This window comes from Bidens hawaiensis, unplaced genomic scaffold (genome assembly GCF_021521415.1).
Source record: "Bidens hawaiensis isolate Kalapana, Puna unplaced genomic scaffold, B.hawaiensis_p1.1 tig00027291_1, whole genome shotgun sequence".
Classification (NCBI taxonomy): domain Eukaryota; kingdom Viridiplantae; phylum Streptophyta; class Magnoliopsida; order Asterales; family Asteraceae; genus Bidens; species Bidens hawaiensis.
The window spans coordinates 73788-99155 of record NW_027494402.1 but is presented as its reverse complement, the minus strand read 5'-3'; the positions used below and the strand labels follow the sequence as shown (position 1 = coordinate 99155).

The 25368-nt window shown below is 36.3% G+C and overlaps 2 pseudogenes across 2 annotated transcripts; one reads left to right on the top strand and one right to left on the bottom strand.

Annotated features, from left to right (window-relative positions):
* Positions 1-5482: 5482 nt before the first annotated feature.
* Positions 5483-6701, top strand: LOC143575061 (uncharacterized; annotated as a pseudogene). Its single transcript, XR_013142707.1, has 5 exons — positions 5483-5697; positions 5792-6118; positions 6209-6375; positions 6496-6593; positions 6689-6701. The product of XR_013142707.1 is annotated as an uncharacterized LOC143575061 (transcript).
* An 83-nt stretch (positions 6702-6784) lies between these two features.
* LOC143575052 (beta-amyrin synthase 1-like) lies at positions 6785-12508 on the bottom strand (annotated as a pseudogene). The gene is made up of 18 exons (XR_013142704.1): positions 12229-12508; positions 11956-12141; positions 11345-11434; positions 11066-11263; positions 10358-10442; positions 10112-10278; positions 9738-9926; positions 9554-9667; positions 9338-9457; positions 9114-9236; positions 8925-9023; positions 8419-8475; positions 8287-8333; positions 7647-7790; positions 7368-7543; positions 7199-7276; positions 7049-7132; positions 6785-6968 (listed from the first exon to the last, which is right to left on the bottom strand). The product of XR_013142704.1 is annotated as a beta-amyrin synthase 1-like (transcript).
* Positions 12509-25368: the final 12860 nt, after the last annotated feature.

Below are 25368 nucleotides of genomic sequence, written 5' to 3'. Positions count from 1 at the left end.
GAAAGCGGCGCGAACAAGATCTTCGCTAATAGTTCCCAGACTTAGCTTCTTTGAGTTGAAGCGAGTGATGAAGTCTAGCAAAGATTCGTCTTCCTCTCGGATGCAGTTGAGGATCGTCCATTGCTCTTCAGTATATTTTCTTTGTTGACTGAAGTGCTGGCTGAACTTGTGCTGGAAGTCTGCCCAATCATAGATGTGGTGGAACGGTAGACGATCAAACCACGCTCTGGCTGCCCCCACAAGCGTCATCTGGAACATGTAACACCATGTGGGTTCCGTCCAATTACTGACGTTGCCCCCGCTATAAATCTGTTCAGGTGATCGTCCGGGTCAGATATGCCATCGTAAGTGCCTATGTTGGACATCTGTTTGGCACTCTTTGGAGCGATTGTTTCCGCAATGTCCCTTGCAAATTTGGACGTTCCCGCATTCGCAACAGTTGGTCTGAAAGTTTTGGAAAAGTCACGTGGGTTTCCCCCCGTGTTCTTTGGTTTGAAGGTTCCCTCGAAATTTCTTCTCGAGTGGAAGTCTGCTTCTTTACGCTTCCCTTTCGCCTTATGACGAGGGTTTGCGTCACTGTCAGATTCTTCCCAATCGTCATCCGAATACTCGTAATCATTGCTCATGTTGAGCTGTTGTCGAGTGCTTCCGAATTCGTCGTTGGCCTGTTGGAGTGAACGTAAACGTTCATCCAACTCAGCTTGGAATTCTTTCTGACGTGCTTCCACCCAAGCTTTAACTTGATCTAGTGTTTGGCGGGGAAGCCTCGTTTGTTGCTTCTCCACCTTGGTATCAATGAATCCCAGGGGAGGATTGTTTACTGCACTTGCCCCGGCTTGGGTAGCTGGGGTAGTGTTCGTAAAAACCGTGTATTCACCGGTATTCCCCCCAGTAGCTGGGGTTGTGGGTACCGGGGTTTCTTGGTCACTCGGTGGCCTTGGCATCGGAGTAACCTTAACCATCTTTCCAGAAGTTTGAAAAAACTAAGAAAGAATTAGTTCTAGCTTAATGCACGGATGGCGCCAATGAAGAAACACTAAACGACCCCGACAGATTAAGGATAATCTTTAGGTCAGGTAGATGTCTCCCACGAGGGTTAGGTCCGGCAAAGATGGTTATTCTTCTCGACCTGCAAAACAGACACCGTAAGCTCATCACTGAGAAGGGGGGGGGGGGGTTCCTCCTTGTGACCACCCTCCGGCGTGAGAATCAGACTAGATTGCTCTGAATATAAGTGTATATTGAGAGAAATAGCTAGAGAAGATAAGATAATATGAGATGATGATACCGTTCCAAGGTGTTGGAGTATTTATAGCCGAATGTAGGTTTCCAAGCAGGTATGGCCAGCTGTATAATATTCCTTTTCCACCAACTACGGGCTATGTATGTGCCACGATGGGAGTTGGTGGGTAGGCAGCGGCTGATAGTGACATTTTGTACTGGAGCGTGCTCCTCCTCGTACTATTGTCAGTGAGCTGTCACCCTGTGATTGATTCATGGGCTGCTTTGGTCAGATCTTGTCTATTTTGTCCATACCTTGGCAGGTATAGTACAAAAGATCTTCCAGAAGCGTACGGACTGGCTCTTTTGGGTGGGAATATTCCCGCCCTGCTCATTCCTTCTTCAGGTGACATTACTGAAGTATAATAGTGCCTTATGCGTGTAGCCTTACTGTTAGTGCGGGTAGCCTTCCTTCTTGGCTTGTACCCATAGCTGCGGGAACATGCAGGGTACTGCACCAAGGGAGGCTTTCCTGCGGGAACAGCTGGCTTACTGCGTGTAAGGTCTTCTCTCTGAGCATGGTGGGTCCTGCGGAACCAGCTGGTCTTTGCGCAGACGTACCTCTTCAAGGTGTGTCTTGCGGGTCCAACTGGGCTTTGCGGGGACCTACCTCTTCAATAACTTATCCTACTCAGAACCCCGTCGCGTTGCGGCGACATCACAATGTCGTGAATTCGGCCTGTATCAGTGACTTCAAAACAACGACACTAAATTTAATAATAATTCTGTGAACGCCCAATACGTGCAACTTTATCACACACGCAACTTTTGATGAAAGCGAGAAAAGATCGGTCATATAAGTTAACTATGTTAGGGTAGTAGCACCAAACCAAAAAATAAATTATTAAACACCAGAACACTCGTATGACGTATTATACAATATATATATATATATTTAAAATGACATTTATTCGATCAGTAAAACCCAGACATTGAGGCGACAAGTTAACGTGAGTCGGGATGTATTGATTGCGTTTTGCTACAGTACAAGAACTAAAAGTCGTCATGGCCCAAATTCAAAAAAGAAAAAGCTGAATAGTTACACTTGTCATATGCAAAAGACAAATTACAAAATGCTTTTGGGGTCCAAGTTAATACATAGATAATGGAAAAAATAAAGTCATGTCAAGGACTTGAGCGTGCGCTGATAAAGGCAACAATTCTAGAAAATAAGAGCACACCGATGAATTGTAATAACTATGGTGTTAATGAGCCAAACATGTTCAATATAAACAAACACTAAATTAAGCTTATTTTATAAAAAAAATAAAAGAGCAAGCTTTGTTAAAAAAGCTAGGCCAAACACAAACGCCCTAAAGACAGACAAAGCATTCACCTTTATCCATATCTCAAAATCCAAAATTAGTTGGTTCTATAAGGCCGAGTGTAGTTGGCGTGGGTTGGGGGCGAATTGGGGCGAGGAAGGGCGCAAACACCGCCCCCCCCCCTCCACGCCGATATGTGGGCGATTTCGGGCGGGGTTTATTTGTCGCCGACGAGGTTTAAATAATAATCATATTATATATATTACCGTTGACAACGGTCAAATTTAAAAAAAAATATTTAATTTAAACAATATATATATATATATATATATATATATAAACATACACCCTTCTTCTCCATTTTATACACAAATCATACCCAAATTATTACAAAAAAATTAGCAAAATGAATCCTAGAAACAACCTGAACCAACCGAACTACCAATTCCCTGGTTTCGGTCAAACGTATGGTTCGCAATAGAGCCAACCGAACCAACCGAACTTACAATGGAACCCGATGAACCTAAACCAACCGAGCTATCCGTTTCAATTTTCCGACCCGAACCTAAACATGTACGCTAACTGTCTCAGCCTCCAAAACACAATGCCGGCGTTCAGGTCTACACCACCGGAGTCGGAGCCGGTGACGGTGCCGGAGACGCAAGCGGCATGGGCCTCCGGTTCGAGCAAAAAGGCGACCCGTAAACACAAAAAGAAACAACCGGGGGAGTCGATGGCGCAACGTGATCCATACAAGTATTGGAGTGAGGAGGAGAAGGTGGCCCTCACAAGGGCTTGGATCGTCATTTTGGAGGATCTCAACGTCGGTAAGTTTTTTAATATTAAGTATTTATTAAAAATGTATTTAGTGTTTATTAAAATGTATACTAATTGTGACAAATAATTTTAATTTGTAGCTAACTTTCAAGCCACTGGGGTGTTTTGGAAGAAAGTTTTTGAAGCTTGGCTCACGATAACCAATAAACCTGACGACTACCGAGGAAAAGAAGCGGTTCAAGCCCACTGAAAGAGGCTTAACGCCGATTGTCAAAAATTTGCCGGGATAATTAACCGGTTGCAGGGGTCCGGCTGGCGTAGCGGGCATAACGACGTCGACATTATAAGTCAAGCCTTAAGCGACTTTTGAGCTCAGGGTCACACTTTTGAGAGGCCCGGGAAACCGTTCAAGTATTTGAGTTGTTGGGAAAAGCTACGCGGTTGCTCGAAATGGAACGGGGCACCAACCGTTCAGGCCGCCCGACGAGCCGGCTCATCCCGGCCTTCAAAAAGGTCGAATACATCATCGTCGACAAATCCGAGCACACCAATCACACCCTCCGATGCTCGTAGCTTCTTCCTGGACGACACGGTTAATTTAGCCGACGATTTTAATATACCCGACGACGAAGAGGTAAAGGAGTTGCCTCGACCACGCGGGAGATCGAGAAAAAATAAGAGGGAAGGTTCGTCGTCAACACGATTCAATACGGCGCCTGATGAAATAAACGAGTTGGTCGGTCGTATGGAAACAAATGTCACGGTAATAGGAAACGACATTCGAGCATCCAACAAACAACAAGAAAAGATGAACCAGACGTTGGAATTACGTCAAATGAAAGACGACTACGAATCCCTCAAAGCGGAGAGGTTTCACGAGGAAGCCGCATTATTGTTTCAACGACGACGTGAAAAAATGTGCGAATATTACGGATATTAGTTTGTTTTTTAGTTATGTGTTTTTTTTTAATTTAGTTATGTTTTTTTATATTTTTAGTTATGTCTTTTTTTAGGGCTGTCAATTCCTGACACGACTCGAAACCCAACACGAACCCGACACGAAAAAATATAGGTTTTGGGTCGGCTGACACGACCCGTTTTCTTAAATTGGTCAACCCGAACCCGACCCGTCAAAAAGTGGGTTGAGCTGTTAACCCGTTTAAAACTTTTATAAAAGATAATATTTTTTATTTTAGAGATAAAAAGTGTTAAATTTTAAAGTTAAATAATATGATGTATATTTTTTCATATCTCTATTAACTTTTTAAAATTAAACTAATTAATTTTTAAATATTTTTATCCACTCTTAATTTCCAAAATTTATATTCTATTAGTCATAACCGTTTATTCTTTTATTATTTCCATTCGTATATTTTTATCTTAAGCAAAATATGTGAACCTAAGTTTGTTAATTGGAAATAAGAGATAAATACACAAAAACAATTAGATATATCACAAAATTATTAAAATGTTTTATATGAATAAGAGTAATTGATTGTATAGGTTATTAATAAGCCACTAGACATTAATCATATTTGTAAATGAACGTAAAATGGGTTGACCTGAAACACAACCTGAACACGACACAAATTTAAATGGGTCGACACGACACGAATAAATATATGGGTTGGGTTAGGGTTGAAGAATCTCAACACGCCAACCCGCCAACCCGAAACCTATTAACCCGATAACCCGCCAACCCGACACGACTGACACCCCTATCTTTTTTTAGTTATGTTTTTTTTGTATTTCTTTTTAATTTTATTGCATTTTTATTTAATTATTTAAATAAATTGGTTTTTATTTTTTTAGTTTAATTATAAAAAAAATAATAAAAAAAGATACTCATTACACCCAAAAACAATTTTTCACTGCGCACTTGTCACAATTCGCCCCATTAGCCCCCTCACAAAGAGTTTAATTAGTTGGTTAAGAGTTTAATTGATTCTATATAAGCGTTTGATTGAATGATCAATATATATATATAATTGAGCGTTTAATCAATTGATTCTATATAACAGAGCGTTTAATTAATTCAACGACGAACAGGGTTTGAGCATAAATGATCTTCATCTCCCTCACAACACCAACACATAATCTTCTGATGCTTGCTTGATTGATTGATTCATTATTAATCTCCCTTTTTAAAATCAAATTAACTTCCTTTGTAGCGAGTTATGCACACCAGATGTTCGACTAAATGCCTCTTCACTAATCACCATCAAATTCACTGTATATCACTAACACTACATAATTTTCCAGTTGTTTCATGGAATATCAACTCCTGCTTCACCTGAGACTGGGTATCATATTGTCTGTTCTTGCTGGTATTACCTATTGCAAACACGCGCCTGCATCGTTGTTTTCCGAGCTGGTATAAACTATAAACTATAAAGTCTGTTTCTTTTTTGTTATACATGATCATATATAATTATTGTAACTTATAAGATTTATATTTATGCTTTCAGTTTGGGAGCCATACATATATCACAGATGCATACTTTCAGAAAAACATGATACTTTAATCGACCGCGTTTTCCAAGATTTTATATCGAGCGAGCTTTCGCATGCCTTCTGTGACAAAGAGAGTTTTATGCCGAAACTGTCGGTTATGCAGCGACGGTTAGTTGGTGAAGGTTCTCACCGGCGGTTAACTTCGTCTGTTGAAATTGGATTCCAGCCAGAAGTTATATCTAAGTTTCACACATTCTCCTGTGAGGCTTTAGTTATTGAGAGACTGCCATCTGGAGTGTTCGCTGACCCGTTTGAGCTACAACATCTTACATAACGTGGTTGTAAGTAAATGGGCATGTCCTTGAAGCAGTTTTACTAGCATGGTTAATTTATATATTTTGAGTTATGTTGTTTTCATTGACTCTTTGCAGTGTTTAGTGGTGCTTCTGCGTTTGGGGACAAGGATTTAGAGTTGCCTACTGTGCGCGCAAATCGATCTGTTGTTGAGGTTCATGTGGATTTAAGCTCTGACTCATTGTCTAGAAACAAGAACGGTTGGGAGCTTAACATCGAGATTCCATTGCATGCACGCTATGCGGTATGTGAATGATTCAGCAGTTGTTTGTTTTCTAAGGATTATAAGTTTCTTCCTTATCTACAGTTTAGTTGTTTTGAATTTGATGCTTCTTGTTTGACTCGTTTATATTTATCTCTGCAGCCACTGGGAAACCACGTTTATATTAATTTTCATAGCATGTGTATGTTATTTAGAAATTTCAGTTTACAACGGTTCAAAACATTCTTAGTATGTTTAAGGTTTTTGTGTCATCTTGTCATCTTGACTATGTTTGTTCGCAACTTAACTGGAATATTATATTTTATATTGTTCTTTTGAATCTGTTATTCTACAGTTATTGTCACTAGTTACATGCTGTGTTTCGTTACTAGCACACAGCAACACCATATTATTTGGAACAACTTATTCATTTATTTATTTATTTATTTATTTATTTTGGGGTATGGACCATTACATAGTTAAAATAAAAATTGATCAATAGCGTGATACTTCTAGATCCCTTTAAGTTGTGGCAGCACATGCTTGCGATAATCAGCTAGGGCCCACATTGGGAATATATTTCTGTAGAGCGCATAGTGTAGCAAGCAGTTCTCCTTGAATACTCCAGCCATTTCCTGCATTAGGTGTTTTTTCATCATATAACTTACTAGTATATGTTTGTCATTTATTTAAATTTCTTTTATTATCTAGTTACCTGTTGTGGAAAATCACCAATTTCCAGCTGAGAGTTGATCAACAACTTGGCTGCTTTGTGTAGAGGTGTTGCATCTCTCTCCATCTGTTCATTTTAACAGATTAAATGTAATATTATAATTTATAAGTTACCTTAAACTATAAAACTAACCTGTTGAGAATGAATCAGTCCCATCATTGCCCATGCGGTGTGCACCAGATTGGACCGACCTTCCAAGGGTATATATTTCTGTTTTTTTTTTTGAAAAAATTGGTTACATTATGTGATTTGTTTATTATTCTTCTTAAACACTTAAAAAAGTATTATGTTGTGGTGTTACCTTTTCTGTGCAGGATTTGTAGCTTTCTCCCCGGCCACCATCTTCCAGCTGTGTTCTCAACAGAAATTTGACACCTTTTTTAACTGTTGGACAGTTTTCATACTTCTTTCCAACTGCTGCTTCCTCCGAGGGCAAACCAGGTACCATATACAAAACACACGCCCCACTTTCCATACCTAATTACCGCAGATTCTTATCTTAATAAAGTAACAAGAAAAACTGGTTCCCACTTTTCAGTTGGTTCAGAGCTCTATTTTAAGTTAGAAAACAGAAACAAACCATGAGCCATCTTGCATCTGTATTTTCTCTAGGTATGCACTTGCACTTGTATGAAATTTTTCTATCTCTTGTTTCCTATGCGTGGGGTAAAATTTCTTAAACAATACTAGGGCCTGCATTGCTGTTGAAGTGCACTCAACATACCTAGTCAACAAGTTTTTGTCAGGAGTTTAACCTATATTATATATCATATCCAATATGGAAATGTAGCCCTGCTTGCGGTGCGCACATATGATGTATATATGTGTGAACCCTCGGGTGGGCAAAAGTGAAATTGCACTAATTTTGACGTTATTTTACTAATCTCGTGAAAATAACGTTAAAAGTGACGGACGGTTAATCAGGCATCATGTAGTGGCGTTGATAGCCGAAAGACAAGGGTACATGCACCGATCAGCCGGTGTCCCGATGATTGAGTGCTATGTGCCTTATGTCCAAGGCTTGATGCAAAACTACTATCGAGCCGGGGGTCTCACCGGAAGCAGCCTCTCTATCCTTATGGGGTAGAGGTAAGGCTGTCTACATCTTACCCTCCTCAGACCCTACTATAGCTTTGCTATTGGTGGGATATACTGAGTACGATGATGATGATGATGATGATGATCCAATATGGAAATGCTAAATTATGTTGAAGTCTTACTCATGCTCAATGACAATGTCAACAAAGGATTCTGTAGGATTGAGAATCTATGATGAAAAAAAACTTTAGAATATATACATCAAAGTTTATGCATCTTAAATAACAATATTTTAATACGACTTAGATATATACCTCCAGCCAGTCTGATGCTTTAGCTGGTTCCCACGCGGGTAATCCACCATTTTTGCTCTACATTATCATCGCAGTGGAATAAAACATTGATGATGATACAGAATGTGATAGGAATCGTATCTAGTTTCTACTCTAAATGTCATTTGTCTATTTTAGGAGGGGGTCAAGTGCAACTTATATTTCTATAATAGGTATTAATAGCTAATAGGGAGATAGAGAGTATGCTTATGTTTAAGATGGCATAAGATGGCATTGCCATGGCTCCTGCATGTGCGATGAGAGAGGGCTAGGCCCGGGAATCTATTGTAATATTTCTTTACGTTTTCGTAATACAATTGTTCGGTCTCTTGTTTGCCTTATTCTATTCTCGAATCTCAATTAACCACAATCATAATCTATCAAACCCTATCAGAATGTGTTTTTAAAACAATATGATTTTTTTATCAAACACGGTGTCATTCGCATATTATAAATTTATTTATTATAAAATTTCAATGTACACTGACCTGTAAGGAAAGTATTATGTTGACAGCATCATACAGTTGCTCAGGTTTCATTTTCTCACTTACGATTTCTGGTGGCATAGTTGAAAATAGGAGGCAACACTGGGGATATAAATAAAGAATATAAATAGACAGTAAGTAGATCATAAGGAGATTCCTTTTTTGAGTTTTAAATAAGCTGTATAATTATGCCTTTAGTGCCTCAGCAGTACAGTCTGAAATTTGCCATCCATGATCTTGATCTGAAAAGGTCCATGATCCTTTAGAAATATGTCTGTGCATGCTTTTAAAGTCTCCTGAAGGATTGTCTTTAACCTACACAAGCAAATTTAATTACTAGTCAGGATTAATCCAGTAAAACGGTACATATCTCTGACGTAACATCTTGTCTTTGCGTATTTATGCGTTTTAGAGACCTGTGAAGCTTTAATGAATTCATGCCCTTTCATTAAAGTAGAGCCAATATCTTCAGTAAAATCACTAGCCAATAGAGCCTGAATTGCAAAAGCAGTATCCCACGCTTGACTGCCAAAACTCTGTACATTTATTAACAATCAAAACACTTATTGAAATACATTTAAATTCATATATAAAAATACATGTTTTTATAGTATATTTGTATGATCAGTGACCTGCATTTTCATTCCATCTTCAGCTACCCAGAGATAATCTGGCACTCGAGCAAGGTGCTTTTTGAAACAAACACCATTCGGATCCTCGACCCAGCATGCAAGCATACACAATGCCTGATCATCAAATGTCAAAACTGTGAGTGATTTTAAGATAATTTAATTATAATTTAGTTAAGTTATGTACCTTTTCTACTGAACCAATGGTGATATATCGGCTGTTCTCGTCTTCATAATGGATGTGCTTCATTGTTGTTTCGAGTGCCTTCTCGCGCAATTTGTTAAATGGCCAGCGATTCAACAGAGATTCAGTCAAAAAATAGAGACCGTCCCACATTAGATCTTGTAATAAAGGATGTGGATAATATAAATCTTCCTGAAGTCATAAGTTGGGTAGGCAAGTTATTGTCCAAATCAAATGTTAAAAAGAGTTTTAAACGCTTATGATTTATGTAATAAGGTCATATTACGGTTTTGGTCTCAAGTTTTTAGAAATTACACATACAGTCCTGATCGTTCACTGAATCGTAACACTTTTGGTCAAAATAGTAAAAGGTTCACCTTTGCACACAAATGTCTTGTGCTTCTCCATTTGATTTCCTTGTAGGGCTGTGCATAAAGTTCATTTCTAAGTTGCAGAGTCAATGGAGTAATAGGACCCACAGATCTTTTACCATATAGGTATGACATTGGCATGTATGTTAACCGACAATAGCACCACATTTTTGCTGCATTTAGTTTCAAATTTAAAAAATTAAAAAGTACATTTTTATTATTTTAGGATACATTTGGTACTAAAGAACTAACCTGGATGCACAGGTAGGAAAGAAGGAAGGATCCAAAACTCAGGGGGCATTGGGTTGGTTCCAGCCCACTCATACACACCAAGTATCTAAAAAAGAGCCATGTATAGGTACGGTATGCTTGGTTTATAAAAGTAACAAAGTACAAACATTTTACTGTGGAAAGATGGATTTGAGCCCAAATGTGTTGTTGGTTCGGTCCATTATAAAGGTGTAAACAAGTTACGAGCTCAAGCTCAGCTTGTTTAGAGCTCTATATACATCCAAACCTTGAGCCTGACCCTTGAGTAGCTTTTCAAACTCGAGGTTGGTCAGGCTTGGCTCTTTTACTAATTAATAACTATCAAATTTTTTTATTTATATACATATTTATGTTTATATATTTATAGATTATATAAAAAACTATATTATGAATTATTTAGTTGTTTTTATCAAAATTTTATATATGTGGTAATAGTTATTTTGTAAAAATATATTAAATAAAAGTTATAGAATTTATAGGCTCGTTTATTACATGAGCTCCAATATAGGCTTGACTTTGGGCTCAAGTTCATTTATGCTTGGCTCAGTTTGACCTTTTGATTAAACGGTCTCGAGTAGTTCACAAACAGCTCGACTCATTTACACCCCTAAATGCCCGTCAATACTTTTTTTTTGCTTAATTTAGTTTTATAATAACTATGTAATAAATAAGATTATAAAAATGTCTTACCGAAAGCCATGTTTTGCCCCATGATGGAATGTATGTAACACTGCCATGATCAAGAATCCATTTCCGGGCTTTGGTGCACGCACCATTCATCCCACCATCAGGCCCTTCTCCTAAAAGGCGCATACAAATGTAACTGAGAGCGGTGCCAAACATTGTGCTATGACCCTCTATGTGAAATCCCCACCCACCGTCTTTGTTCTGTTCATTCCACATGACTGTTTGTTAATGTCTTCACAAAGGTTGGTTTTAAATACATATATTGATTATAATAGTACGTACCTGATGACAAAATAAATACCGTAGAATTTCTTTTCGATATTCTGCTGGAAAAACACTGTTAAGGTGCCCTGTAATATGCAAGCACATCACCTGCAATTTGTTATATTTGTCAAATGTGAGAATACTGTTGATTAGGATTATGTTATATACATATGGTTTACCTATATTGCATGTTTGGTTCCGAAATATCATAAATTACATAGATGGTTCCCAGTGGTCACTCACCAGTAAGATGGTTGGTCCTTTACACTAAACAATGTTTATTTTTTTTTGTGTTAGTTTTATGTGAAATTTCTCAAAAGTTAACAGTTTTTTAACGTCCATCTACTTTAAAGACCATGCCACGTTTGAGTGAACATTAAGAACCATTCATGTAATTTTTCAAAGTTAGGGACTACACTTGCAATATAAGTAAACCACAAGGACCGTCCGTGTATTAGCTCTATACTATATGTATATATTTTCAGTTACATGTTTACCACAACCAAGTTTTAAATGCCAAAACTGTGTCACTGGTTTATCCGCCAGCGTAAAAGTACCGAACCAGCTCACTGTCCGTTTCTGGCCTTGTCTGGGATTAAAAAATAACATAAGGAGCCATGAATGCTTACCAAGGGCTGCATAAAATACAAGGGACCAGCATTTTCAGCTGGCCAATGGCCATCTTCGGCCTGCAAGGCTGCAAAGAAACTAACCGATCTCCTCAATGTGGCTGTAGCCTTTTCATATGATATTTCTTCACCGTCCTCTATTTTCACTTGCGGTATCGTTTGTTCAAATTTCTTCTCTCTTAAAAACTGCGTATTAATATACGACATATCATACATTAGTATATTTATAACCATTAATCAATGAATAATAACTTTTATCAAATGAAACAGGACCTGCATCCGCCAAAGAACATCACTGCAAGTCTTAACTACATCTTTATGTTTCCAGAAATCAGCACGCACTTGTTCCACCTCAGCACGCTCTTCTGAACTCCCATAATTTGGATCAAACTCCCATATTTGCCTCCCAACAAAGTTGTTTGTGCTATTCAGGTACGGGTTATTGCCTCCTGCTGCTATTTTCAATCTCCACATTTTTCTGTAAGTAGATACACACTGCAAAACTCTTGATTTATGATGTATTCATGCCTCACATTTCTATCGACACCCTAATAATGCCATATTTATAGATGTCAAAATCTTTCAACATCTATATTGAAAACATGAACTTCTTTGGAAATGGGTGGTTTTAGGAAATGGGTGGTTTTAGGCAGTAAATTTCCGCTGAATTTTGGCCTTTGTGTTTACTATTTAGGAGTACATGCGACCATATAGCATACATAGAAGGACCAACGCTGTAAAATTTGTGGTAGGGCTGTAAACGAACATCAATACCTACAGAGCTTTGTATTCACTCACTTAGAATGAACACAAAGAACGAGTTTTTTTGTTTGTGTGTGTTCGTTATGAAAATATGTTTATTCATTCAATAGCTAACATATAAGAAAAATGATTAAAAATTACCTACAAAAATATTTAAGTTCAAATATATAAATATTGCATATTAAGCATTTTGGTGTGTACTTAAGCATTTGTAATTTAAAAATATTTATAATAAAACAGAATATATGTTTAAAAATAAAATATGATATTTTGTAATATAATACAGAGTTAAATGCACAGATAGTCCAAATGGATTTACCTAGATGGCTATATTGCTTGTGTTCCAAAATATCAGGAGACACAGAAGGTCCCCATTGTTCACTTGACTGGTCTTTTCACTAAATGACGTTAACTTTTCTATTGGTTTTATTATAAATTACAGATTTACAGATATACCCTTAACATTAAAACAATAACAAAAAAACAATTAATTACCCTTTTAATTATAAATAAAGGGTTTTTAGTCGTAGTCAACGAGGCGGGTTGGGCGACTTATGATGGGTTGGTGTCTTGTTTATCAAGTTGAGCCCGTAACTTGGTTTACATGGAATAAATTACATGGTGATCAAGTCGAGCCAATAACTTGGACAAGGAATTTATTTGTTAATTATTATTTAGATTTGTTTTTACTAATTAGTATTTGAATATGCTATGGTTTTTGTATTCTTGTCTATTTGGGTTTTCAAATCTAAATTAGTATATATACCCGAGCTTGTGGGTTATATAATTAAGAATTGTGAATTATAATTTTCGAGTTAATGAAAATTATAGAGATCGAGCTTATGATCTAAATTCGTTTTTGTGTTCATCGATTCTGGTTACTAAATAACAACTTTTGTGAAATCAAGCCTGCATCCGCCAAAGAACATCACTGCAAGGCTTAACTACATCTTTATGTTTCCAGAAATGATCGCGCGCTTGTTCCACCTCATGAGCACGTTCTCTGAACTTCCATAATTTGGATCAAACTCCCATATTCGTCTTCCAACCAAGTTGTTTATGCTACCTTCTGCTATTTTCAATCTCCACATCTTTCTGTAAGTGGATGCACTTAACACGACACTTAATGTGCGGCATTTATATTTATGGTTGATAAACCATAGATTTTAGATTTTTAGGTCTCATGTTTTTATGAGAATATAATAATGCCAGACTTTAGCGTAGATGTCAAATCTTTCATCTTTACTACAAGTGGTTGAAAAAAAAAGGTTTTTTCTTGCTTCTTTATAGCTTTTAAATACATGCAGCAGCCAGCAAGGTGCCATACATTTTAATGTAAATGCATAATTTATATCTGTTTGAAATGGGTTTACATAAATTATGCTATAAATTACTAAATTTCCACAAATCATTTTGGATCTATATGCAAATTCTATGATTTCGTTTCACTGTTAATCTTGGCCTCATTTCCCTAGAATGTGTATTAATATTCCTTCTTATTGCATATATGTATAGGACCACCACTGTAAATTTTTTTATTGGGTTTTCATTCCTTAATGCGGAACATATACGAACACTTAAAACAAACATGTTTTCTTGTTTGTGTTCGTTCATTATGAAAATATGTTTGCTTGTTTGTTTGTTTGATAGCTAAACAAGCATACAAAAAAGTGACTAAAAATAGCATAGAAAAGTATTAAAGTTTGAATATCATTACATTCAGGGACAGCTCTAGGGAGGGTAAACTAAATATAGGGCTTTAAGCTCCCACTTAGATGGGCTTCCGGTTTAAACAAAAGTACGTTAAACAAAAAAACATAACAAATGATGAAAATAACCTTAAGTTATTTAAAAAAGACATACATATTCGTGGTTATGTGCTTTGAATATTTGTAACAATAAAATTCGAAAAAGACCTCGAATTCTCGTTTTGTTTTAGGCATCCAAAAGGGTTAGGCTGGCCCCAAGTACATTCATAACCAATAAATAACAACTTGTATGAACGTATGTTAATAACAAGTAATAACATCACTGCTAGTCTTAACTCCTGCTAGTCTTAACTCCGAACAACAGCAAAGTTGTTTGTGCGATACGGGTACTACGCACACTACAGAATACTGGATGCATGTGAAGTTTGCATGATTATTACTTTTTATAGTTGATAATGCAACTGTTTTAGGCCTTACATTTTTCTGATTTGGACTTTAGCAGATGTCAAATTCTTGCATCTTTATTACATTAAAAAGATTTTTTCTTGCTTCTTTTATATGAGCATCGTCGTTTTGAAAATATACATAGCAGGTGCCATAAGTTTATATGTACATCATGTCAGTGGCGAAGCTTAGACGAAAACGGAAGATGGGCCCCACTTAATACGTATACAAATTTCCAAAAACGAGAAGGGGGGGGACTCAACACATATAAAAAATTTCGGATGGAAACGCGTATATTTACACTACTTATGAAAAAAAAACAGGGGCCAAGGGCTACCCCAGGCCATAAGGAAGCTTCCCACTTGCATCATGTTGAAGGCCACATGTCCAACGCAAGTCGTGTTTTACTTATCCGATTGGCCAGTAGGTATTGAAAACACGTATATTTACACTACTTATGAAAAAAAACAGGGGCCGAGGGCTACCCCAGGCCATAAGGAAGCTTCCCCCGTGCATCATGTTGAAGGCCACATGTCTAACGCAAGTCGTGTTTTACTTATCATATTAACTAGTAGGTATTGAAAAATGTTGCAACAAGTAATAAGCATGTAGATACTCTTTATGATTGCATCGCTAACATTGGCCTCACAATCTTTTTAAGTCTTTTTGGGTTAAAATTTACACCTCTTAGCAGATTCGGATTTTCATATTCATAGTTATGAAAATTTAGCTATACCAAATATAATTTTTTTCTTAGAGCATTCACAACCCTTTCTCTATCTCCAAAACTAAAAGCACTATCTTTTCTTTCATTTAAATTAAATAATACTTTTGATATATTTATCATAATATTTTTTTCTTTCATCTACTTACAACCACTTTTAAAAATATTAAAAATTATATGGTGCTATAGATCTTTTCAAATATATTGTATTTTCTCTCTCCTAAACCACTCTCTGACTTAAAATCACAGTCATACAAAATTTGATGGCTAGGTTGTGAATGCTCTTAAATCTAACAATATTTGCAAATATATATAATATAAAATGTACACAAAAATCAATTTCTTTTGTCTAAAATCAGTCAAAACCAGGAGGCTTTGTAAGTTAAGCAATTTGTAAACAAGTGAGAGAACCTGCTTCTATCTGTAAACTTTTATTTCGTATAAGCTTGTACATGAATATTGGGTGTTTCTTGATTAATACCAAGCTTAAGGGGACAATGTTATAACTTTATTTGTTAGTTAGAATCCGTTAAGCCATCTAGGGTTAGTATAAGAGTAGATCATATTGGTTAATATCTGTGATTTTTTTCGTTCTTCCATCTTTTGTAATCAGTTCATAGTTCTAATAACAATTCCTAGTTTGATTCTTGATCTTTAATCTTTCATCTTGTTCATCAATTCTTGGTACCTTGTGCTTCAGCGCCCCACAATGGAAAAATATTCTGTAATTAGACCATATGTAGTGGACGGAGCCCCTTTGTTGGGCGTTGTGCGACATGTGATCCACTGATCTCGACGCATGGGGGTGGGAGGCGCCCCACTACATATGGTCTTATAACCGCCAATTGTCAACAACAATTGAAGTGCTATGGGGAACCTCCAGTATAAAGAAAATCATTTGGTCTGTTCTAGCACCCCATAAGTTCCATACTATGTGTTCACGCAAACAAACGTCTCGTTCTAGAAAATATACTTTTCAATCTTATCTGATTATTGATTTCATTTGACAATGAAATACCTTAATTTGAAAAGAACTCTATGTGATTTAGAAAGCTATCTAGGTAATTACGGAATCCAAAACCTACCATCCATATATATGTCCGCATTACATACCAGTAGAATGTGTAACGTGTGGTACGCTCATTAAAAACCCCAGAATAGGACCTTTAATTACATGGAAGTTTTATCTAAAAAAAAAAACCTTTTGTAATTAGAGAACCAAAGAAAAAACTCTAAACTCAAGTTTACTTTTGTTATAAATAATTTGAAGATGAGAACTTGCATGTTTTTTCTGATGTGCCCATTTGCAATTAACCCAACTGGTCATGATTTCTTTAGAGTGCTTCTTAAGAGGCGTTTTCAGCCACATCTTCATCAAGTTTTTAGTAAAAGGCAATGTAATTGTTTCCCGCCACATCCCATCAATGTCAAATGTTTTTTTTTGTCCTTGATATTCCACTTTTTTATCACAAGAGATCACATCTGGGTTCTTAGTTTTAAGTGTAACACCCTTAGCAAACACAACATCGTCCCACTCTTAGGCTATCCCATATCAGCCGTGGACAAGAGAGATCCTTGGTTCATAAGTAATATCCTGCCTCTTAACATCACCAACGCATTTTGGGCAACCAAAAACAAATCCGTGAGCTCTTCGTGGGCAGAGTGGACAATATTGGTGGTACGAGAGGCCGGGGTGTTACAGATTGGTATCAGAGCCGAAGGTTTAAGATAGGTCGTTAGAAATTGCCTAGACACATGTTTAGGAACCATATACGTGCCTATCTGTTTACCTTTATGTGTTTAAATTAAATTGTTTATAGCTTTCTTAGATAATTATTTAATGATTATTTATTAGTTATTGTTATGCACACACACACAAACTCCGAGGCCATGCCTCATCATTCAAGGAAAACTTTTCGAAAATTAGATTGCTTTTATTTTCGGGAAATTCCTTAAGAATTCCCACCTGTTGTTTTTGCTCGTTCTCCTTAGGGCTAGTTTATATGGCATGTCCCTATCATATGAAAAGGGGTGAGAAACTGTGAGTTGGGCACTGGCAAAACGGTTCCAAGAACCAACGGTAAGACGCTAATCCTTACCTGGGTGATAACCTGACCACAGTACTCAACCCTATGGACCCGAGCGAGACCCATGAATGCCATATGACCAACACCCTAAGCTGTCAACCGTGACCACATTAGTGGTTGCATTCCTTATAATATTTTTAAACCGAATTCACGGTGGTTCGTGGCTTAAATTCGGTAACCTTCCGATTATTGTTTTACGTTATTTTAAGTGGTTAGTCGGGAATCCCGACTATCCATTTCTTAACTTGTTTTCGTATTTTTGTTGGAGTAATCAAACGTGGTGGTTCACAAGATACTTCGACTACTCAAATTGTATTTTGATAGTTCGTTATTTAGTTTGGTCAGTTAAAACGCCATGTAACGCTCATTGGGCCGACAAACTCATTGCATTGTTAATTCGTTAATTAGTTGGGACAATCAAATTGTCACGTAACACTCATGGGATGTCCAACTCGGTTGCTTTTAATCGTTAGTTTCGTTGGGTCATTCAAATTGCTATGGAAAGCTCATAGGAGGCCAACACACAATTTATATTTCGTTAGTTTAATCTAAATTTAACTTAAACAAATTAATTTTAAACTGACTTAACTCCTTATGTAGTCTTCACACATTAAACTTATTGACTACATCATTTAACAACTATTTACGCAATGTACCCCCCTCATCTTATAATATTTTACATTTAATCTTTGTGGTGCAAATCCCATAACTTCTTACGACAACATTATTATTTTTACATAATTAAACATTTTACTATTCTTATGATTTTCTCAATTTATCCTTCATCTTACAAATCCTCATTTTTTGATCCTTATAGAATGTCGTCACTAAGAAATCATCGTCGTCATCAACGTTCCTCTAGTTCTCATGATAGCCGCTTGGCTGCTAGGATCACAAAGGAATTTGCTGCTGCAATGCCCACAATCATCACTCAAATCCAAAGCCTCAACTCCAATGGATCTGCTACTTCGGCCGCATCAAACAATTCTGATTTCCGCAACTTCCTGAGCACTAAACCCCCATCCTTTCTTGGTGAGGAAAACGCCACCAAATTGCTGCAATGGTTTGAAGAGATGGAAAATATTTTCATCCACTGTGAATGTCCGGACGCCAAACGGATTAAGTTCGCCTCGAGCAAGTTCGAGGGTCGAGCTGTCATATGGTGGAATGCCCTGAGGAATGACCAAGGGTCTGACTTGGTCGTATCAGTGCCTTGGGAAGAACTTAAGGAGGCAATGAAGAAGGAGTTCTGTCCGAAACACGAACTCCAAAGACTTGAGACTGAGTTTTGGGAACTCAAACAGGTTGGTGGGGATAACTCTACCTACTCAAACCGTTTTCGTGAACTTAGCCGAATCGTACCTCACCTTTTAACCCCCGACAACCGCGGCATTCAGAAATATATTCGCGGTTTACCAATCATTTTCCGTGATGCTGTGATGAGTCGTGATCCCTTAACCATCGGTGAGGCCATGGACCTAGCTGCTTCCCTCACCGATAGTCATGTTAGGGATGGAACCTTGTCTCGCAAGGATTCCAAGCCTACTCCCGAAAAGACTGAAACCGACTCAACATCTGATGCTAAAGCCGAAACCAAACCTGCTTCCTACAACAACAATCACCGCAACAACAACCACAACAACAAGCGTAAGGCTTATGCCGTTAACCAACCTAATAACCAACCTCCTCCTAACCAAAACCAAGTTGCCCCAAACAAGAAGACTTACCTTGGTCCCCATCCCCTATGTGCCAAACAAGAAGACTTACCTTGGTCCCCATCACTCTCCCCAAACCCCTTGCCGACTTTGTACCCAATGTAACCTTTATGGCCACCTTGCTAACACTTGCTGTGTCCCGCATGCTCAACCCGGTGCTCCTAATACTCGTGTTTGCTATCATTGTGGAGACCCAAACCACCTTCGTAATGCGTGCACTCAACTCATTCTTGCCCATCAAGCCTAAACCATGACTACACCCGAATACTTGACCCATATTCACCAAGTTCAAACTCAACCACCTCATGTCCTGCAAGCTCCTCCTATCAATTCAAGTCAACCTTACTTAACCCAACTCTATAAAGCTCCGCACCCCCAAGCTCAAGAGTACCAAGCCTACTTTGCTCAAGCCCCTGCTATGCAAGTCCAACCTATTCAAGTTGTTCCAAGCCAGTCTACCTCAACTGCTCCTACCCATGCAACTCCTCATGGTGCTTCAATTCAAGCCAATTAAGCAACTCAACGACCGTGAAGAATTTTGCCGTTCTCTTTATATATCTTGAATATTTTGTCTTTTTCTTAATTATTGTAACGCCTCTTTATGGCCTTGGATTATTACTCATTTGAACTATTTATCTTTTATAATATATCTTATGAATAAAGTTCCTTTTTGGTTTAATATATCATTTATTAAAGTTTACTTTTATCTTATTTATTTACCTTCATAAGTGATGTCTTCCTCAAATACTTATATTTTTGGGATGTCTTAATAAGATTCCACTGAAACTTCTGGAATTATTTTATACATTGATTTAAAACTCCTTAAAAATTTTATTTCCTCACAATCATGGTTTACTTAAGCATTTTATAACCCACACAATGGGGACGAGTTATGTGGACCATCTGACGATCTAAGTAATTATGGATGCATACGTAATTACCAAGTCCTCGCATGGGAATCAAGATCCGAATAGTTGTGTGTCATAATATAGAACTGTAATTAGTTGAGATAACGATACGAATGCAAAGATAATAAGGACATGGTGGATACGCCGCTGGTACATCCTATATATAAGTGTCTTTATCGGATTTTTATTTGGAGCGTTACTTCAACTATCTAAGGTTCTGTATTATGTATTTTTATTTAATGATGTTGCTATGGTATTCCTTAATTTCGGGACGAAATTTCCTAAAGTATGGGAGACTGTAACAACTTGGGTTTTTAAATTTATACTTTTATTAAATACCCGACTCGATTCAATGTTCGGGTTAGATTTGACTATTTTACTAATATTTAATTATTTTATAAATATATCTTTGACTTTTTCACACTTTTAGCCTATACTATATAGTTATTCTCATTTGTGTCCATACTTAAACCTCAGGGTCCAATATGTAAATATTTTTATAACCCAGATCATCAACCTGGATATCCAAATACCCAAACCCATATCTATTTCAATTTCTTGTACCCGAATTCACTAATCACCCAATTAAGCTAGCAAATCTGTTTGTAATAACAGTTTTGATTTGAGAATCGTTTACTTACCTTAAACGCGGCCTCACCAACGTTTTATTCAAGCAAATAATATCAAACTGATCCGATTTTTCATTTTTATTTAAACCGACACTCGTGGATCTTGTAGAACACGAAATACTCAATATTATTTCAATTAATTAACAAGATATGTTTCCCTAACCCTAACTGTCCTAAGACCCATATATAATTTCATTATAAACATCGTTTGATTACCCGTCCATGAGCTGTTAGCCGCCGGCCCCTGTATGCGCCATTACCCCTCTTTCGATGATCCATTGAGGTAATTAAGCATATGGTTTTAATCGCGAATGAGCACTGATCAAAAGCCTTAACGTTGTTTTGATTAACTTTACACGGATTGATCAATTGGATTTATAGGGTTCTTAATCAGTTCTGCTTCGATCTGCTTCTGTTTTTAATTAAACTGAATTATTGTTTGTTGCATATTGCTTATAGCTCAGTTGGTTAGCATATGTGAGCGTGGGGGCAGAGGTCACGGGCTTGACCCCTGCCACCCCGTTTTTTTAGGAAATTTTTGGTATTTTCTTTTAAAGGGCTCTTAATTAAATATAATGATAATAATAACTATTAAATAAATTATCTTACTAAAAACCTGATATAATACTTGTGTTTTCGTATCTCCCGTCCGTGTATGTACGTATATGTGTTGCATATATGTATATGTGTGTATATATAATAACACGATAACTAATATTTATTATTTAATATATAACAAGTAAACTTTACTTATAAATATACAAACGAATAATATTTTTGAAGATGTATTTTACTTTATTTAAAAACTAATGTTTTAATAAATATATAAATCAAGTAAACCGATTTTATAAAACTACAAATAATATTTAAGTTATGTTTTCATAAATTAAAATAATAGTTTATATAATAAATCCTTACTTAATTATAATATTATAATAAAATTATAATATCTTTTTGTTATTGATTAACTATTTAAATATTATACTTAGCGAGTCCGTTTGCTCTCGTTTTCTCATAGGCTTTAACGTTCGCGTGTGATTCTTTTCCTCACTCTCATTATCTTAATCATATGTTGTTCGTCTTTGAGGTGAGTACCACATTCCCTTATTTTACTTCTTTTTCCAACGTTTTGGGGACATATACGTAAATATATTTCTCATTATATACTTATACTTAAAACTGCAACTTTGTCTTATGTGTTAACAACTTATACCTTACTTGTTTATGTGCTTATTTGCTTTGTATGCTTTCGCATTCGGAGAGGTCCAACATAATCTCAGTCTAGTATGATCATACGCCAGTCGTTATAGCTTTGTGCTTCTCGATATCTCAGTTATACTTGCTCATTTGGTTATTTTGTTATTCTCATATGACTTGTTGCAAATACATATTTTTATTTATACTTTGAACTGGTGTGTTGCTCACTCAACCTTGTGTTGACAAAACTATATTATTTTCAACGCATATGCAGGTATTCGTTTGATGTGAAGTACAAGATCATTTAAGGATTTATGCTAGAAGAATACTTAATGAGATATATTGTTATTGATTGATATATATACTTGTGTGTTTGAATTTTGTATGGATAATTGTTATTTGAAAATTAATTTAATAGATATTGACACTTTTAATAATGCATGATAGTAACCTTGAGAGCTGTGATAATCAGTTCACGCCCCGGCATTTCCGTCGTAGATTGGGGTGTGACATTAAGCCTGAAAATTCATGTACTTACATGGTAGCAAAGGGCAATAAACATACATCTACGATTCCAATCAAATACAACTCGACATTCGGCGCAAAACCACACAAATGCCATATATGTAACGACGCATTCATATTTATATAAAACATCGTTAATTAAAAAATATATAAAAGATAAGCTAAATTTTAAATAATAAAACATAAAAAATGATTATTAATTTCTTAGAGCACTCACAAAGTTTCATTTCAATGTCTTTTTTTTGCATTTATAGAAAAAAAACATTATTCATAAGTTTTCGAAAATGTTTGGATTTTTCTTTCATTTTTAGAATAGTTGGTTTATTATTTGTAAATTCTTAAAATAATAAACAAAAAGATAGTTGTGTCAAGTGGCACCAATTTGGAGTTTTGGATTATCGTTGTGCCACGACATATATCTTTTTTTCAATTAATAAAACGATGAATTTATAGAAACGTTATCCGGTAATCAATAAAGTCTTCGGTTACATTTAGTAATCAATCAAAACCCGCCCCCCTTTAACACACTTTAATAATTTGTTCATTCATGTTGTTTCTATCTTTTTGTTTAAAACTTGTGGGGCCCTATCTATTCTATCTCTCGAGCCCCGAAGAAAACCCCCCTCCCCTTCGGATTCCATATCTCTTTTGACTCTATATATGTGGGCACCTGATATCTATGAGGGTTCACCCACCCCGGTTACAGCATTCCTTTCTATTGCGCCTAAAATCTCTATAACGACATTTATGTTGTTTCTATCTAACTCCATTCAATGTTCCTTCAGTAATAATGTAATGACATACATATTTCCAGTTATTTTACCGTGATTACAATTTCATTTGAATTGATTAATATATTTGTAACAAACAAATTTAAACCCAAACAAATTTCCAGTTACTTTATCGTAATGCCTATTTCTATTTCCCCCCCCCCCCCCTTATTTGAAAGGCCTAGGGCTGTAAGTGAACCGGACGTCCGTTCGACAAAAAATTCGTTTATGTTCGTCCGTTTAATAAATGAACGGGACATGGACAAAAAAATTTCGCTCGGTAAGCTTAACGGACGAACACGGACAAGGGCCAAGTCCGTTCGATAGTGTTCGTGAACGTCCGGTAACGTTCGTCCAATAATGTCCGGTAACGTCCGTCCGGTATTGTAAGTATTTGAATCTATCAAGTATTATAATTTAATTGTGAAATTTCTAGTGTTATTAATCACACTTTGTATTATTACATATGTCTGATGTCTCTTAAAATGATCCACTTTTTGTCAATATATTAAGTGTTAAGTACATTTGAATATTATATGTTGTAATTTCAAATTTGCTCGTGAAGTCGTTTGGATTTATGTTTGGAACAAATATGTAACCGTTTATGTTTGTCCATTAGTGTCCATTAGTCTGTTGTCCATTAATGTTCACATGTTCGTTTTTCCATTAATGTCCATTAGTGTCCATTTGTCCATTATTGTCCGTTAACGTCCATTTACAATATTAACGAACGAACACGGACAAACTCAATTTCTTAATGGACGGACGCGGACATAAATTTCCGTTCGGTAGAGTGTTCGTGAAGCGACGTTTGTCCTTCAAAAACTTAGCAGACGGACATGCTCTCGTCCAGTCCGGTTCGGTCCGTGTGCACCCCTAGAAAGGCGGTATATATTAAAAATGACAAGAAAAAGAGCAAGCTAACTAGGCATCCAAGAATAACATAGAAAATTGCGTAAGACACCACATATTCGTATGAATATTCCCTTAGAAAATATAATTTGAAATTATAAAACCATTTGATTTGATATATTTTTTTAATTTAATCATTTAATTTCTGTAGCTTAATTGAGTTTCTTTTAAGCATCTCGTGTATCACACGAGTTTAAAGCTAGTATATGATAAACAAATAGTACGTTTAATATCTAAATTGAACATAGATTTTCGAACGACAATTTTTTTTCTTTTTTGCTTCTGATGACTTGAACTCATATCCTTTAACTTATACATCGATTTTGTACTTTTTCACTTGACCACCAACCTAGACTAAACTTAAACTGAACATAGATGATAAATGAAAAAAAGATGTGTAAATATATAGCATTTTTATGTTATATGTTACAATCAATCAATCTTATCCAATAAAACTCCCGACCAATAGTAAAAGTATTGGTGGAGTCTAGGAATGGTGGGATGTAAGCCATTGGCGGATTTAGAACCAAATGTCATGGGTAACGTTAAAAACAAAAAATTAATGTATTTCATACAATGTAAACTAAACAAATACAGAAACACGATGATAGATAAATTTAAACACATGAGCTGCATATTTCTCCCCTCCGGTTTTTGAAAGCTTGAAATCGAGCCAATACATCATTTTTTTTTACTTTATCAAATGTTTCTCTTTCTACCAGACAAATTAAAACATTGTTCAAATATTCATCACCCATTCGGTTACGCAAATCCGTCTTGATAAGATTCATTTTAGAAAAAAAAAAACATCTTTCAACGGTTGCGGTTGCAACCGGTAAAACCAACGCTAGCTGCAATATACGATAAATCAAAGGAAAAGCGACGTGTTTCCGATTTCCACCATTACACGAGCAACGTCACACATTCCACCCAATTTTGCAAATTTATCTTCCTTTAAAGTGTGATAAAAGGTCATAACTCATAAGATCACCAGAAATACACCCTCTTCCTACAAACAAACACCGATTCAC